Raw genomic sequence first — 17,079 nt, 5'->3', positions numbered from 1 at the left:
GCTTTGAGCCATGCGCCTCACGAGCATTTTACGCAGGATGGAAGACTCACGTTGGAACTTCAGCTTCGATTCAGTCGCCTTGATCGATTCAGAAAGTTTCCGAGTGAATTTGTAACATCATCTGTCGAGTGTTGTTTTGAGGCGCAGACTCTTTGGCGTGATTGATTGCAACTTATCCCGGATTTCACAGGACTCGAAATTTCAGGGAATCGCGCGGGACGGAGCATGCCGAAGTAAGCGGGGTGGATAAGCAGGAGCGCCTCGATCTCCACACCACCTTTTTGCCATGTACGTCGCGCGTGACTGTTGCAGGATTTGGTAGGATCGCCTGGACCCACGCGTCAGCCACTCGGAAGCGGCCCTTTATAAGGCGACGGAGCCGAGGCGCCTGCACTGTGCGCGTCTGTTTTCTCCCCTCTTCCTCTACTTCCCCACTGCATCCGGCTCCTCCGCTCTCGACACCGCCGCTCCGCCACCATGGTGAAGGACAAGACAGCGATGCTGGAACGCGCGAAGAAAGCGACGGGGGCGGCCAAAGGCAAGAAGCAGAATTGTGGGTCATTGTCGCGCTCGGTGCTGCCACCAGGTTGGATCCAAGGCGATTGGATCTGGTCTTCGCTCCGGCAGGAAGATCTGGACGAGCTGGTGGAGTCCGGGCTGATCGCCAAGGGTGCAGCGAGGCTGCCGGAGGGGGGGACGGAGCCGCAGCCTCGACCGGGTGAGTGTGTTCTTCTCGCCACCCATGTCGACCGGGCCTTCTCGCTTCCTCCGCACCCCTTCTTCCGGGGCTTCTTGAACTTCTTGAGTGCCCAACTCCATCACTTTTCTCCCAACACCATCACATACCTTGCTGCATTCGTGTCTATGTGCGAGAACTTTCTGGGGTGTCGTCCGCACTAGGGTCTTTTCAAGCATATTTTCACCATCCATTCTCAGTCGGTGAAGAAGGCAAACATGAGTGATGATAAAACACATGTCATTCGGATGTGTGGGGGTTTGGGTATCCTGAAGAGGCAGAGAAGCTCTTTCTCTTCCATGACTCTTCCTGAATCGGTTAGGGGTTGGCAGTCGACCTGGTTCTACTGTCAGGACCTCGCAACTCCAGGTCAGTTGATCGGACTTCCCCACTTCACCTTTGATCGTGTTCAGACTCCTTCCTCACTGAAAGTGACTGCTGCTGAGAGCGTGGAGATGAACATGCTACTTGAGAGGGTGGTCCAACTGATCAATCAGGGCGTTACTGGCATGGACCTGCTGGAAGTATTCCTCAGTCGATGCATCCAGCCTCTCCAGGCCCGTAACCATCCCATGTGGATGTACTCTGGGGCTGACGACACTGCTCGGGTTCATCCAGAAGAAGTACCGACCAAGGCAGTGGCCATGTGGTTGAAGAGCATTACAGGCAACAAGGACAACCCCAGGGGAGCTAGGAGAGTCGTCCCCTTCAGTGATGACAATCAGCCAGACAAGGTGTGTCCTTCATTCCGACTATTTTTGAACACACATTCCAACTGTTCTTGAGCCCAACTGACTTTTACTCAACTTCTTGTCTTGCAGGTTTTTACTAAGATGTATTCGATACCCAATGGCGAACAAGTTCTGGAGCAAGGCCAGGAGGGAGAGGCTAGTGCGGAGGAGAGCGGTGATTGGGAATCCTCAGACGATGAAGACGAATCAAAAAGCGACGAGTCTGACGACGAAGAGGCGGTCGATTCGCCGCCTCGCTCAGAACACCAATCCAAGCAACACCATGACCCGGTGGGCGTGCGCGGTAAGAACGGGGCCCCAAGCACCCAAACGCAGAAGCGTACTTGGACATTGACTCCGGAGCCATCAGAGAAACTCGCCAAGCAGCCCAAGGTTGCTCCTCCAAAGGCTCGGAAGACCCTGCCGAGGATCAAGATGGACGTCCCTGTTGCCTCAGGGTGAGCATCTTTCCTGTGTTTATCTCTGCCGACTGATTCTTCTGTTCTGACCGAATGGATCATGCACCTTTCCAGCCCAACCTCTGCCACGACTGACATGGATATTGACAAGGCCCCAGGAGATGAGGAAACCGATGATGTGGCCACCTCCCGAGCTGGTAAGTCCGCTCGATCAAAACTTATTTTGTCGATTGAATTGTCGGTCAATTGGATTTTTGATGTTTTCTTTTTGCTGCAGCTCCACGAGACATCGTCGTGCTTCCTGATGATGAAGAAGAAGAAGTGCCTCTGAAGGAGAGGAGGAGGAGAGGAAAGGGCTCGGGCGGGAGAGGGCTTGAAGTTCAAGCCCCTCAGTCGACGCCGGTGCTTGAGACGGTGGTCGAGCGATCCGGAGATCTGGTTCGGACCAACGTCACATTCGCCGACCCGCTTACGACTGATCGTTCGTCAGGGTCGACTGCTCCGGCTCCTGCTGCTCCAGTGCAAATCCATGCATCCGACCCACTGGCAGCTTCGGCCGCCTTGGAGCCATCACTCTTTGCTGCATACCAAACTCCAGAAGACTTGCCAAGTGCTGCCAGGGAGGCTCTTCGCCAGGTGAATCTTGTTATGGAACAGGTGAAGGTGATGCACGAGGCCAGCCAGGTGGCCTATAATGCCAGCACCGCTCTACAGACCAATGTTAAGGTCAGTTATCTCCTGACTGAACTTTTGAACGTTGCCCATGTGTGCATCTACTATCATGGGTCTATGTTTCATATCCGATCACCCACTGGGGTGTGCCTGCTTCCAATCCACTTGACTCATGCTGAGTCGAGTGTTTTGTCCGAACCAGTGGGGGCACGCAGAGTGCACCCACTGGGTGTAGTCCCCGAGACCACGGTCGACTGCTGGCAGTCGGCTGAGGTCTGAGAATCTACTTTTTTGACTCACATTGGGCAGACCATGCTGGGTGTTGATCCAAACTAGTGGGGGCACGCTAAGTGCACCCACTGGGTGTAGTCCCCGAGACTACTGTTGAATGTTTGATTTGGCAGTAGTCTTAGAGTAACTTTCACTGTCATTGTCTTTTGTTTCTGTCGACTGATATCTCTCTCTCGCTGACTGCAGAGGTCTTGTGATCTTGGGGCTCAACTTTCTGAGTTGAACAAGAAGCAAATCAACCTCAATCTTGATCTTGAACTGGCGAAGAAGAACCTCAAGACTGCTCAAGAAGAAACAGCAATCATGGGAGCTAACCAATCGACACCTGTCCACCTCATGGCTCGCGCCTTTCAGCGCTTTTTCTTTCAGTCTCTTTGATCCAAGTGACTTCACACGAACAGATGTGCGTAGTGAAAACTGTCAGCTTCAAGCTCGTCTGAAGAGTGTTGTTTCTTTAGAGAAAATGAAGGAAGCTCTGGAGAAGAAGGATCTGGATCTTGCTACTGCTCAAAAGGAGGCGCGAGAGAAGACAACGCTTGCGGACAAGAAGCTGGCTTTGGTCGGCAAGTTGGAAGAGGAGAACTCGAAGCTGAAGACTGCCATCTCTGAAGCCATTCGGGAGGTTGAGCAACCGAAGAAGGATAAGGAGAACCTGACCAATGAAGTCGGAAGCCTCAAAGCCAAGACGGGCAAGCTGGAGTCCTATCTGGGACAACTTGCTACAAAAGTGGTCCTGAAGCTTGAAGGTATCATCGTTCAAATGGTTAGTTGCCGTCGATTGGAATGTCTTGTTATATTGTTGACTCACTAATTTTCCTGATTGTGCAGAACTTTGCCAGGACTTTGAGGCTGAGACTGGGCGGGTCGAGACGGGTCTCGACCCCATCAATTGTCCTGTGAAAGATGACGTTGCGATGAACTTGATGCGGTTGGAATCACGCATGGACAGCGATGTTGCTTATCTGGCTCGGCTGAAGGCGGCGATGACTCGGGTTGATGCCGAACTCTGGCCTCAGGAGGAACTTTCACAAGGGGATCGCAACAGTTTTTGAGGGTAGAGTATTCAACCCAAATTTATTGATTCGACACAAGGGGAGCCAAAGAATATTCTCAAGTATTAGCAGTTGAGTTGTCAATTCAACCACACCTGGATAACTTAGTATCTGCAGCAAAGTATTTAGTAGCAAAGTAGTATGATAGTAATGGTAATAGTGATAAAAGTAACGATAGCAGTTTTGTAGTAATTGTAACAGTAGCAACGGAAAAGTAAATAAGCAAAGCACAATATGTGAAAATCTCGTAGGCATTGGATCAGTGATGGATAATTATGTCGGATGCGATTCCTCATGTAGTAGTTATAACATAGGGTGACACATAACTAGCTCCAGTTCATCAATGTAATGTAGGCATGTATTCCGAATATAGTCATACGTGCTTATGGAAAAGAACTTGCATGACATCTTTTGTCCTACCCTCCCGTGGTAGCGGGGTCCTAGTGGAAACTAAGGGATATTAAGGCCTCCTTTTAATAGAGTACCGGGCCAAAGCATTAACACATAGTGAATACATGAACTCCTCAAACTATGGTCATCACCGAGAAGTATCCCGATTATTGTCACTTTGGGGTTGTCGGATCATAACACATAATAGGTGACTATAGACTTGCAAGATAGGATTAAGAACTCACATATATTCATGAAAACATAATAGGTTCAGATCTGAAATCATGGCACTCGGGCCCTAGTGACAAGCACTAAGCATAGCAAAGTCATAGCAACATCAATCTCAGAACATAGTGGATACTAGGGATCAAACCCTAACAAAACTAACTTGATTACATGGTAAATCTCATCGAACCCATCACCGTCCAGCAAGCCTACGATGGAATTACTCACACACGGCGGTGAGCATCATGAAATTGGTGATGGAAGATGGTTGATGATGACGACAGCGACGAATCCCCCTCTCTGGAGCCCGGAACGGACTCCAAATCAGCCCTCCCGAGAGAGATTAGGGCTTGGCGGCGGCTCCATATCGTAAAACGCGATGAAACTTTCTCTATGATTTTTTTCTCCGCGAAACGGAATATATAGAGTTGGAGTTGAGGTTGGTGGAGCAGCAGGGGGCCCACAAGACAGGGGGCGTGCCCAGGGGGAGGGGGCGCGTCCCCACCCTCGTGAACAGGGTGTGGGCCCCCTGGCCTTGATTCTTTCACCAGTATTTTTTATATTTTCCAGAAGTTATCTCCGTGGATTTTCAGGTCATTCCGAGAACTTTTGTTTTCTGCACAATAAACAACACCATGGCAGTTCTGCTGAAACAGCATCAGTACGGGTTAGTTTCATTCAAATCATGCAAGTTAGAGTCCAAAACAAGGGCAAAAGTGTTTGGAAAAGTAGATACGTTGGAGACGTATCAACTCCCCCAAGCTTAAACCTTTGCTTGTCCTCAAGCAATTCAGTTGATAAACTGAAAGTGATAAAGAAAAACTTTTAGAAACTCTATTTGCTCTTGTTGTTGTAAATATGTAAAGTCAGCATTCAAGTTTTCAGCAAAGATTATGAACTAACCATATTCACAATAACACTTAGGTCTCATATTTACTCATATCAATGGCATAATCAACTAGCAAGCAATAGTAATAAAACTCAGATGACAACACTTTCTCAAAACAATCATAATATGATATAACAAGATGGTATCTCGCTAGCCCTTTCTGAGACCGCAAAACATAAATGCAGAGCACCTTTAAAGATCAAGGACTGACTAAACATTGTAATTCATGGTAAAAGAGATCCAGTCAAGTCATACCCAATATAAACTAATAGTAATGCATGCAAATGACAGAGTGCTCTCCAGTGGGTGCTTTTCAATAAGAGGGTGATGACTCAACATAAAAGTAAATAGACAGGCCCATTGCAGAGGGAAGTAGGGATTTGTAAAGGTGCCAGAGCTCGATTTTAAAATAGAGATGAATAACATTTTGAGCGGTATACTTTCACTGTCAACGCAACAACTATGAGATCTTGATATCTTCCATGCTACATACATTATAGGCGGTTCCCAAACAAAATGGTAAAGTTTATACTCCCCCACCACCAACAAGCATCAATCCATGGCTTGCTCGAAACAACGAGTGCCTCCAACTAGCAATAGTCCTGGGGAAGTTTTGTTTAATTATTTCGATTTGCTTTGATCTTTTTTATCATGGGACTGGACATCCCAGTTACCAGCCATTTTCTCGTGAATGAGGAGTGGAGTCCACTCCTCTTGAGAATAACCCACATAGCATGGAAGATACAGATAGCCCTAGTTGAAACATGAGCTGCTCGAGCATACAAAACAGAGTTTCATTTGAAGGTTTGGAGTTTGGCACATACAAATTTACTTGGAACGGCAGGTAAATACCGCATATAGGCAGGTATGGTGGACTCATATGGAATAACTTTGGGGTTTATGGAGTTTGGATGCACAAGAAGTATTCCCGCTTAGTACAGGTGAAGGCTAGCAAAAGACTGGGAAGTGATCAGCTGAGAGAGCGACAACAGTCATGAACATGCATTAAAATTAATCAACACCGAGTGCAAGCATGAGTAGGATATAATCCACCATGAACATAAATATCGTGAAGGCTATGTTGATTTGTTTTCAAATACATGCATGAACATGTGCCTAGTCAAGTCACTCGAATCATTCAAAGGAGGATACCACCCTATCATACCACATCACAACCATTTTAATAGCATGTTGGCACGCAAGGTAAACCATTATAAGCTCCTAGATAATTAAGCACGGCATAAGCAACTATAATCTCTAATTGTCATTACAAACATGTTTATTCATAATAGGATGAATCAGGAACGATGAACTCATCATATTTACAAAAACAAGAGAGGTCGAGTTCATACCAGCTTCTCTCATCTCAATCAGTCCATCATATATCGTCATTATTGCCTTTCACTTGCACGACCGAACGGTGTGTATAATAATAATACTGCACGTGCATTGGACTAAGCTGGAATCTGCAAGCATTCAATTCAAGGGAGAAGACAAGGTAATATGGGCTCTAAATTAAATCAACAATCATGCATATGAGAGCCACTAAGCATTTTTCATTATGGTCTTCTCCTCTCGACCCCCAAAGGAAAGAAAAGAAATAAAACTATTTACACGGGAAAGCTCCCAACAAGCAAAAGAAGAACGAGAAATATTTTTGGGTTTTCATTTTAATTGCTACTACAAGCATGGAAATTAAACTAACTATTATTTTTGGTTTTCTTAAGGTTTATCAAACTCACAAGAAGAAATCTAGAACAAGAAAATAAACTAGCATGGATAGTACAACAAAAAAGTATGAGCACCGACAACTAGAATGAGTGTGTGAACATGAATGTAAAGTCGGTGAGAAATACGTACTCCCCCAAGCTTAGGCTTTTGTCCTAAGTTGGTCTATGCCCAAGGATCGCGGCTACTCTCCTCGGTGTACTGAGGAGTGTCATCTGGATACCATTGGCTGGCGATCTCCTCCAGATCCCACTGATAACAGGATGGACGATAAGGGTCCAGTGGAGGTTCCAGCTCAGGCTCTGGAGTGGATGTCTGGCCTTGATGCACGTACACAGCCTTCGGAAAGACAAGGTAATGACATGCAGTTAAATCAAACAAAGAAGGCGCAGGCAGGGTAATAATCTCATTGTGTTTCTTATTAAATCTCAGGTTATACAGAAGCATCTTATCATCGTTGTCAACAATAAACTCATGCGCTACCATGCTCCTATAATATAAAAAGGTAAGAGACAGCAGTGTCTCCTCTTTCTCATCATGCCTAATAGGTATCTCGAAATGTTTAGCAAGGCGTGCAGCATAGATACCTCCAAAGATGGGGCCCTTTGTACGGTTTAGGCTTAACCGTTTAGCAATAACGGCACCCATACTAAAAGTGTTATCATCGAATAAGGCATGGAGCAGAATAATAATATCAGGAACACTCAAGTTTCCACTATTTCCACGACCAATTAAGCATCGACTAGCAAATATGGCAAAGTAGCATAAAACAGGAAAGTGTATGCTAGTGATTCTCGCATCGGAACCCTTCCTCGATTCCCCTACAGTAATAGTATCAATAAAACCATCCACATCTTTACGATGTGGTTCATCTAAGCTACCCTCAAAGGGTATTCTACAAGCCGCGCAAAAATTACGTAATGACATTTCCTTAGCCTCATCATATAAATTAAAAGCTACTAAAGGAGGTGAATTCTTAGGGTAATAGTAAAAGTTTTGCACGAAAGTATTGGTAAGTAAGAGATACTATTCGATTCGGTCGTGGAGGAAGTCGGTGAGGCCCACATTTTCAGCCAAAGAATAAATGTCTTCATAAATTCGGGCTGCTCTCAAGAAATTATCACATGACCACTCACAAGGCCTTACTTCCGCTACGCGGGGAAGATTATACTTGGCCTTTTCTTTCTCCTTAGCTTGTTTATCCTTGGATCTTTGACTAGAAGAGCCCCTCAATAATCTCCTTATCATTTTCTGAAATTTTTAGTAACTCAAAATAAAAGTGAATCAAACTAAACAAGATCGATAGCAACTACTCCCACGAGTTCCTAGAGCCTATATCATGCATTAGAATTACTTGGGACCTCATAAATTTGGCATGCAAGCTCAAGAATAGGGTCACCTATGCAGCAAAAATTTGCAATGAATAAAGCACTAGAACACAAACTAATTGGACCAATGGAGGAGTCACATACCAAGCAACAATCTCCCAGAGCAGTTTTGTGAATGGAGCTTTGAGCAAGGAGATCGAAAATCGCAGCAAAATGAGCTAGAACTCGTGCTTGAGATGGATGGGGATTTTTTTTGGGAGGAAGATGGAGTGTGTGGGTGCAGGAATAAGTGGAGGGGGACCACCATGGGCCCACGAGCCAGGGGGGCGCCTAGGGGGAGTGGGCGCGCCCTGGACCCTCGTGGCCAGGTGCTTGCCCCCCTGTTGTGTTCTCAGTGCCTAAAATCCTTAAATATTCCATAAAAAATCATACTAAATTTGCAGGGCATTTGGAGAACTTTTATTTTTAGGATATTTTTTATTGCATTGATAATTCAGAAAACAGACAGATAATACTATTTTTGCTTTATTTATTCTAAATAGCACAAAGTAAAAAGAGAGTACAGAAGGTTGTGCCTTCTAGTTTCATCCATCTCATGATCATCAAAAGGAATCCACTAACAAGGTTGCTCAAGTCTTGTTAACAAACTCATTCAGAATAACATGGAACCAAAGAAATTTCGAATAACACTAGGTTACCTCAACGGGGATATGAACATCCCCAACAATAAGAATATCATTTTTTTTTTCTTGACAGTAGGAAGAGGAAATTCAAAACCTCCAATAATGATAGTTGAAATTTTTCCAATAGAATTGATGCTATGAACTTGAGGTTGTTTCCTCGGAAAGTGTACCGTATGCTCATTACCATTATCATGAAAAGTGATATTGCCTTTGTTGCAATCAATAACAGCCCCTGCAGTATTCAAAAAGGGTCTACCAAGGATAATCGACATACTATCGTCCTTGGGAATATTAAGAATAACAAAGTCCGTTAAGATAGTGACATTTGCAACCACAACAGGCACAACCTCACAAATACCAACAGGTATAGCAGTTGATTTATCAGCCATTTGCAAAGATATTTCAGTAGGTGTCAACTTATTCAATTCAAGTCTACGATATAAAGAGAGAGGCATAACACTAACACCGGCTCGAAAATCACATAAAGCAGTTTTAACATAATTTCTTTTCATGGAGCATGGTATAGTTGGTACTCCTGGATCTCCAAGTTTCTTTGGTATTCCACCTTTAAAAGTATAATTAGCAAGCATGGTGGAAATTTCAGCTTCTCGTATCTTTCTTTTATTTGTAATGATATCCTTCATGTATTTAGCATAAGGATTTACTTTAAACATATCAGTTAAGCGCATACATAAAAAGATAGGTCTAATCATTTCAGCAAAGCGCTCAAAATCCTCATCATCCTTTGTCTTGGATGGTTTAGGAGGAAAGGGCATGGGTTTATGAACCCATGGTTCTCTTTCTTTACCGTGCTTCCTAGCAACAAAATCTCTTTTATCATAACGTTGATTCTTTGATTGTGGGTTATCAAGATCAACAACAGGTTCAATCTCTACTTCATTATTATTGCTAGGTTGAGCATCAATATGAACATTATCATTAACATTTTCACTAGGTTCATGTTCATCACCTGATTGTGTTTCAGCATCAGAAATAGAAATATTATTGGGATTCTCAGGTGTGTCTACAACAGGTTCACTAGAAGCATGCAAAGTCCTATCATTTTTCTTTTTCTTCTTTCTAGAAGGACTAGGTGCATCTACATTATTTCTCTGAGAATCCTGATCGATTCTCTTAGGGTGGCCTTCAGGATACAAGGGTTCCTGAGTCATTCTACCAGTTCTAGTAGCCACTCTAACAACAAAATCATGTTTATTATTTAATTCGTCGAGCAAATCATTTTGAGCTTTAAGTACTTGTTCAGCTTGAGTGGTAACCATAGAAGCATATTTGCTAATGAGTTTAAGTTCACCTTTAACTCTAGCCATATAATCACTCAAGCGTCCTATCTCGAAAGCATTATTCTTTAATTCCCTACCAACATAAGCATTAAAAGTTTCTTGTCTAGCCATAAAGTCATCAAATTCATCTAAGCACTGACTATGAAATTTAGTAGAAGGAATTTCAATTTTATCATATCTATAGAGAGAATTTACCTTTACTACCTGTGTCGGGTTGTCAAGACAATGTGTTTCTTCAACAGGCGGTATATTAAGACCATGTATTTCTTCAATAGGAGGTAAATTCTTAGCATCTTCAGCTTTAATACATTTTTCTTTCATTGATTTCTTTGCCTCTTGCATATCTTCAGGACTGAGAAATAGAACACCCCTCTTCTTCGGAGTTGGTTTAGGAATTGGCTCAGGAGTTGGCTTAATTGGCTCAGGAAGTGACTCAGGAATTGACTCAGGAAGAGTGCAATTATTTTCATTAGTCAACATATTATTCAATAGTAATTCAGCTTGGTCGACTGTTCTTTCCCTGAAAACACACCCAGCACAACTATCCAAGTGGTCCTTGGAGGCATCAGTTAGTCCATTATAAAAGATATCAAGTATTTCATTTTTCTTAAGAGGATGATAAGGCAAAGCATTAAGTAATCGGAGAAGCCTCCCCCAAGCTTGTGGGAGACTCTCTTCTTGGATTTGCACAAAATTATATATTTTCTGCAAGGCAACTTGTTTCTTATGAGCAGAGAAATATTTAGCAGAGAAGTAATAAATCATATCCTGGGGACTACGCACACAACCAGGATCAAGAGAATTAAACCAAGTTTTAGCATCACCCTTTAATGAGAACAAAAATATCTTAAGGATATAGTAATAGCGGGACTTCTCATCATTAGTAAACAGGGTGGCTATATCATTTAACTTGGTAAGATGTGCAACAATAGTTTCAGATTCATAGCCATAAAAAGGATCAGATTCAACCAAGGTAATTATTTTAGGATCAACGGAGAATTCATAATCCGTATCAGTAACGAAGATAGGTGATGTAGCAAAAGCAGGGTCATATTTCATTCTAGCATTCAGAGTTTTCTGTTTAAGTTTAGCTAGTAATTTCTTTAGATCAGATCTATCATTGCAAGCAAAAAGATCTCTAGCAGTTTCTTCATCCATAACATAACCCTCAGGAACAACAGGCAATTCATAATTAGGGGGAGAACCTTCATCATCACTATCATCAATAATATCATCATTAATAATTTCATTCTCTCTAACCCTAGCAAGTTGTTCATCAAGAAATTCACCTAATGGCAAAGTAGTATCAGACACAGAAGTAGTTTCATCATAAGTATCATGCATAGTAGAAGTGGCATCATCAATAACATGCGACATATCAGAATTCATAGCAGTAGCAGGTTTAGGTGTTGCAAGCTTACTCATAACAGAAGGAGAATCTAGTGCAGAGCTGGATGGCAGTTCCTTACCTCCCCTCGTAGTTGAGGGAAAAAATCTTAGTTCTTGTGTCTTTCAAGTTCTTCATAGTGATCAACAGATATAAATCCCAAGTGACTCAAAGAATAGAGCTATGCTCCCCGGCAACGGCGCCAGAAATTAGTCTTGATAACCCACAAGTATAGGGGATCGCAACAGTTTTCGAGGGTAGAGTATTCAACCCAAATTTATTGATTCGACACAAGGGGAGCCAAACAATATTCTCAAGTATTAGCAGTTGAGTTGTCAATTCAACCACACCTGGATAACTTAGTATCTGCAGCAAAGTATTTAGTAGCAAAGTAGTATGATAGTAATCGTAACAATGATAAAAGTAACAATAGCAGTTTTGTAGTAATTGTAACAGTAGCAACGAAAAGTAAATAAGCAAAGCACAATATGCGAAAAGCTCGTAGGCATTGGATCAGTGATGGACAATTATGTTGGTTGTGATTCCTCATGTAATAGTTATAACATAGGGTGACACAGAACTAGCTCCAGTTCATCAATGTAATGTAGGCATGTATTCCGAATATAGTCATACGTGCTTATGGAAAAGAACTTGCATGACATCTTTTGTCCTACGCTCCCGTGGCAGCGGGGTCCTAGTGGAAACTAAGGGATATTAAGGCCTCCTTTTAATAGAGTACCGGACCAAAGCATTAACACATAGTGAATACATGAACTCCTCAAACTACGGTCATCACCAAGAAGTATCCCGATTATTGTCACTTCGGGGTTGTCGGATCATAACACATAATAGGTGATTATAGACTCGCAAGATAGGATCAAGAACTCACATATATTCATGAAAACATAATAGGTTCAGATCTGAAATCATGGCATTTGGGCCCTAGTGACAAGCCTTAAGCATAGCAAAGTCATAGCAACATCAATCTCAGAACATAGTGGATACTAGGGACCAAACTCTAACAAAACTAACTTGATTACATGGTAAATCTCATCCAACCCATCACCGTCCAGCAAGCCTACGATGGAATTACTCACGCATAACGGTGAGCATCATGAAATTTGTGATGGAGGATGGTTGATGATGACGACGATGATGAATCCCCCTCTCCGGAGCCCTAGCGGACTCCAGATCAGCCCTCCCGAGAGAGATTAGGGCTTGGCGGTGGCTCCGTATCGTAAAATGCAATGAAACTTTCTCTCTGTTTTTTTCTCCGCGAAACGGAATGTATAGAGTTGGAGTTGAGGTCGGTGGAGCAGCAGGGGGCCCACGAGATAGCGAGGGTGTGCCCAGGGGGAGGGGGCGCGCCCCCCACCCTCATGGACAGGGTGTGGGGCCCCTGGCCTTGATTCTTTCGCCAGTATTTTTTATATTTTCCAAAAGTTATCTCCGTGGATTTTCAGGTCATTCCGAGAACTTTTGTCTTCTGCACAATAAACAACAACATGGCAGTTCTGCTGAAAACAACGTTAGTCCGATTTAGTTTCATTCAAATCATGCAAGTTAGAGTCCAAAACAAGGGCAAAAGTGTTTGGAAAAGTAGATACATTGGAGACGTATCAATCCCTAGCCGAGTGCAGGAATGTAAGAAATCATCTGCTCGCTGTGGCGCTGATGTTGCCCTGTCATTGGTCCGAGTGCACTGCAAAGACGCCAGAGAAGACAAGTTGGCGGCCCTCAAGGTTGCGAATACTAAGAAGCACACCTTCCGGTCCTTCATGGACACCTTCCTTGAGGTTGCCACTCGTATTGCAGACAACATTGACCTTGATAGCTTCTGTGATCCAGCCAGCCCTTCCCCTGACGAGTGACCGGAAAACATTATGCTCCACCTTTATTTGCCTCGGAATGCCTAGTGATTTTGTAATTGCTAAAACTCCTTCGGTACTGATGCCCGAGCACTTTAATCTGTGGTCTGGAACCTTTGGATTTATCTGAACTTGGTTTATCTTTGAATATGTTGTGTTTGTCTTCGAGTGGAACTTGTTCTTCACTCGGATTAGTTCTTGTACTTTTGATGCAGCTCTCGGGAAGAGGTCGCAGTCGACCTATACCTCGTCATCCTTGCGGATCAGGTTAGAGCAGCTGCTGGATGAGCCCTTGGCAACATTGATCAGCTCATCAGCGAGGCACTCAGCAATGGTCTTGACGTTCCTGAAAGCGGTTCGCCTTGGCATCAGCTGTTGGATGAGCCCTTGGCAGCATTGATCAGCTCATCAGCGAGGCACTCAGCAATGGTCTTAACGTTCCTGAAAGTGGTTAGCCTTGGCAACACGCTCAATCTTGTCCTTCTTCTTGATGGCGCAGCTCTGAGGAGGAGGTCGTAGTCGACCTGCACCTCGTTGTCCTTGTGGATCGGGATGGAGCGTATGGCTAAGTCCCCGAGCGAGAAGATCGGTTTTCACTCGGAATGTATTTTTAAACTTAGGCGAGTGCGGGACTGTAGCTAAGCCCCGGGGTGAGAGGATTGCTCACCACTCGGTAGGATTTTTCAAACTTAGGCGAGTACTGGACTGCAACTAAGCCCCCGAGTTAGAGGATTGCTCACCACTCGATAGGATTTTTCAAACTTAGGCGAGTATTGGACTGTAGCTAAGCCCCCGAGTGGGAGGATCGCTCTTCGCTCGGTAAGATTTTTCAAACTTAGGTGAGTACTGGACTGCAGCTAAGCCCCCGAGTGGGAGGATTGCTCACCACTCGATAGGATTTTTCAAACTCAGGCGAGTACTGGACTGCAGCTAAGCCCCCGAATGGGAGGATCGCTCTCCGCTCGGTAGGATTTTTCAAATTTAGGCGAGTACTGGACTGCAGCTAGGCCCCCGAGTGGGAGGATTGCTCACCACTCGGTAGGATTTTTCAAACTTAGGCGAGTACTGGACTGCAGCTAAGCCCCCGAGTGGGAGGATCGCTCTCCACTCGGTAGGATTTTTCAAACTTAGGCGAGTACTGGACTGCAGCTAAGCCTCCGAGTGAGAGGCTTGCTCACCACTCGGTAGGATTTTTCAAACTTAGGCGAAACAGATTCGCAGCTAAGCCTCCGAGTGAGAGGCTTTCTCACCACTCGGTAGGATTTTTTCAACTTAGGCGAAACAGATTCGCAGCTAAGCCCCCGAGCGGGAGGATTGCTCACCACTCGGTAGGATTTTTTCAACTTAGGCGAAATGGATTCGCAGCTAAGGCACCCACTGGGGGATTTAGAACATGTAAAAAAGGAACAACAATCATTCGGGAGACTGTAAAATCATGTCTTTGATAATCAAACTAGAAGGTATTTCTTATTACATCTCAACAGTCTGAATACTTAAGTGTAAAAGGGGCGGAGCAGCATCGCATTCCAAGCCCGTGGCTCGTCTTTATCGTGCTTGATGTTGTAAAGATGGTATGCTCCGTTCTGGAGCACTTTGGTGTCACATCCCTAGCTTCTGGTGCTGCCTAGTGTTGCATCATGTTTAAATTTTTGAAACTTGAACTGAGGAAATTTGGAAGCCTCAAAAACTTAAATAAAAGAAGGGCAAAAACCCTAAAATCTCATTCATTGTTCCCAAAATGCTCTTCTTAAATGTTTGATAATTTTGGCAAGGGTTCTGGTCCCAACCAAAATATTGAACATTTTTAAGGACTTAATCTTGGGACTTTGAATTTAAATCATTAGTTATTTGAATTTGAATTATATTCATATAATTAGAATATAATTTCAAATACCCCTGAAATATTTTATGAGCTTTTGGAAAAGTCCATCTAGCAAAATAAAAATATTCAGAGGAGTTTTTGGCATTGTTTGAATTGTTTTAAATTCAAAACAGTGGCAAAAGATTAAAAAAACAGAAACAGAAAAACAATAAAAGAACACATACTCACCTGTAACTTACCTGGCGTTCTAGCCCACCTGGCGGCCCATCTGAGTTGGCCGGCCCAGCCCACCTCCTCCTCTCTGTCGTCTTCCTCCCCCTCGCCCCGAAGCAGCTCGGTGGCGAGCGCCGACGCCAGCCTTGTCACCTCCTGCTTGCCACCGAGGCGCCCCCAACGCGTCTGGATACACCCTGCAGCCCCCTCTGTCTCTCCCCTCGCTCTCTGCTCTCTCTCGACCTCTTCTCCCTCCTCTGTCTCTCTCCGCGCGGCACCACCGAACACACCCGTCGCCGCCGTTCACTGACACCACGGCCACCGGCCAGCCTTAGCCCCATGGACGTGCCCCAGAGCTCCGCCACGACCTCTCCTTCGTCCCCATCCAGCTACACGTCATCGGGTGCCCTGCCTCGCCGTCAGCACCATCTTCTTCCTCCTCGGGTCGCCGAGATCGCCATCGCCGTTCGTCGTCGCCGGCGATTCCCCGAGCCACCCAGCTGCACCAGAAGAACCGCCGTGAGCACCTGCCCCTTTCCCCTCTCTCCCTGCAGTCTAACTCGCCCTCTAGCGCTAGCGCTGCCGTGCCCGAGAGCTCGTTGCCGCCGTCCATGGCGCCGCCGCGACCACAGCTGCTGCCACCCGCGTCTGAGCTCATCAGCATGCTCAGCGCACCACCACGAGACCGTAGCCGCCCACCTCTACCCCTCTCGTGCACCGCAACCCCAAACCTGCAACCCACCGTGCTCCGGCCGCCGCCTTGCTCGCTGTCGGCGCTGCTCCCGGCCACCCCGCGGCTTCTCGTCCGGTCCTTTGGATGCGGACGAGCAAGAGCTACTCCCCGGTGCCCTCAGCTCGGCAAACCACCACCCATAGCTCAAATCCGAGCTGAGCCGCCGTCGTTTTGGTCGCCGCCGGCAAGGCTCCGGCGACAGCCGACGTGGCCATCATTAGCAGCTAATCGCACCACTAATTACCCTCCAGTGAAACAGACAGCCGGGCCCCACCGCCTAACTAACCGCTACCTAAATAAGATTAAGTTTAATCTAATTCTACTGGGCCCACATGTCAGTTTTGACTTGTTGACGTGGCCATTGACCGGTCCCGCCTGTCAGCGAGCTAAACAGCCATGTGTCACTGACGTGTGGCCCCCGCACGTCAGGTTTGACCAGGACCGCCCTGTTGACTCGTTGATCTCATCCTGACGCAGTGATGATGCAATAACCCCTTTTCTGGATTTATTCTTATTCTGAAAATTCCAGAAAATGTTTAAAACTTGTAAAAATCATAGAAATTCAACCGTAACTCTAAATGAGATAAATTATATATGAAAGATGATCAGAA

This window comes from Triticum dicoccoides, chromosome 5B (genome assembly GCF_002162155.2).
Source record: "Triticum dicoccoides isolate Atlit2015 ecotype Zavitan chromosome 5B, WEW_v2.0, whole genome shotgun sequence".
NCBI lineage: Eukaryota > Viridiplantae > Streptophyta > Magnoliopsida > Poales > Poaceae > Triticum > Triticum dicoccoides.
This window is presented reverse-complemented; position numbering follows the sequence as displayed.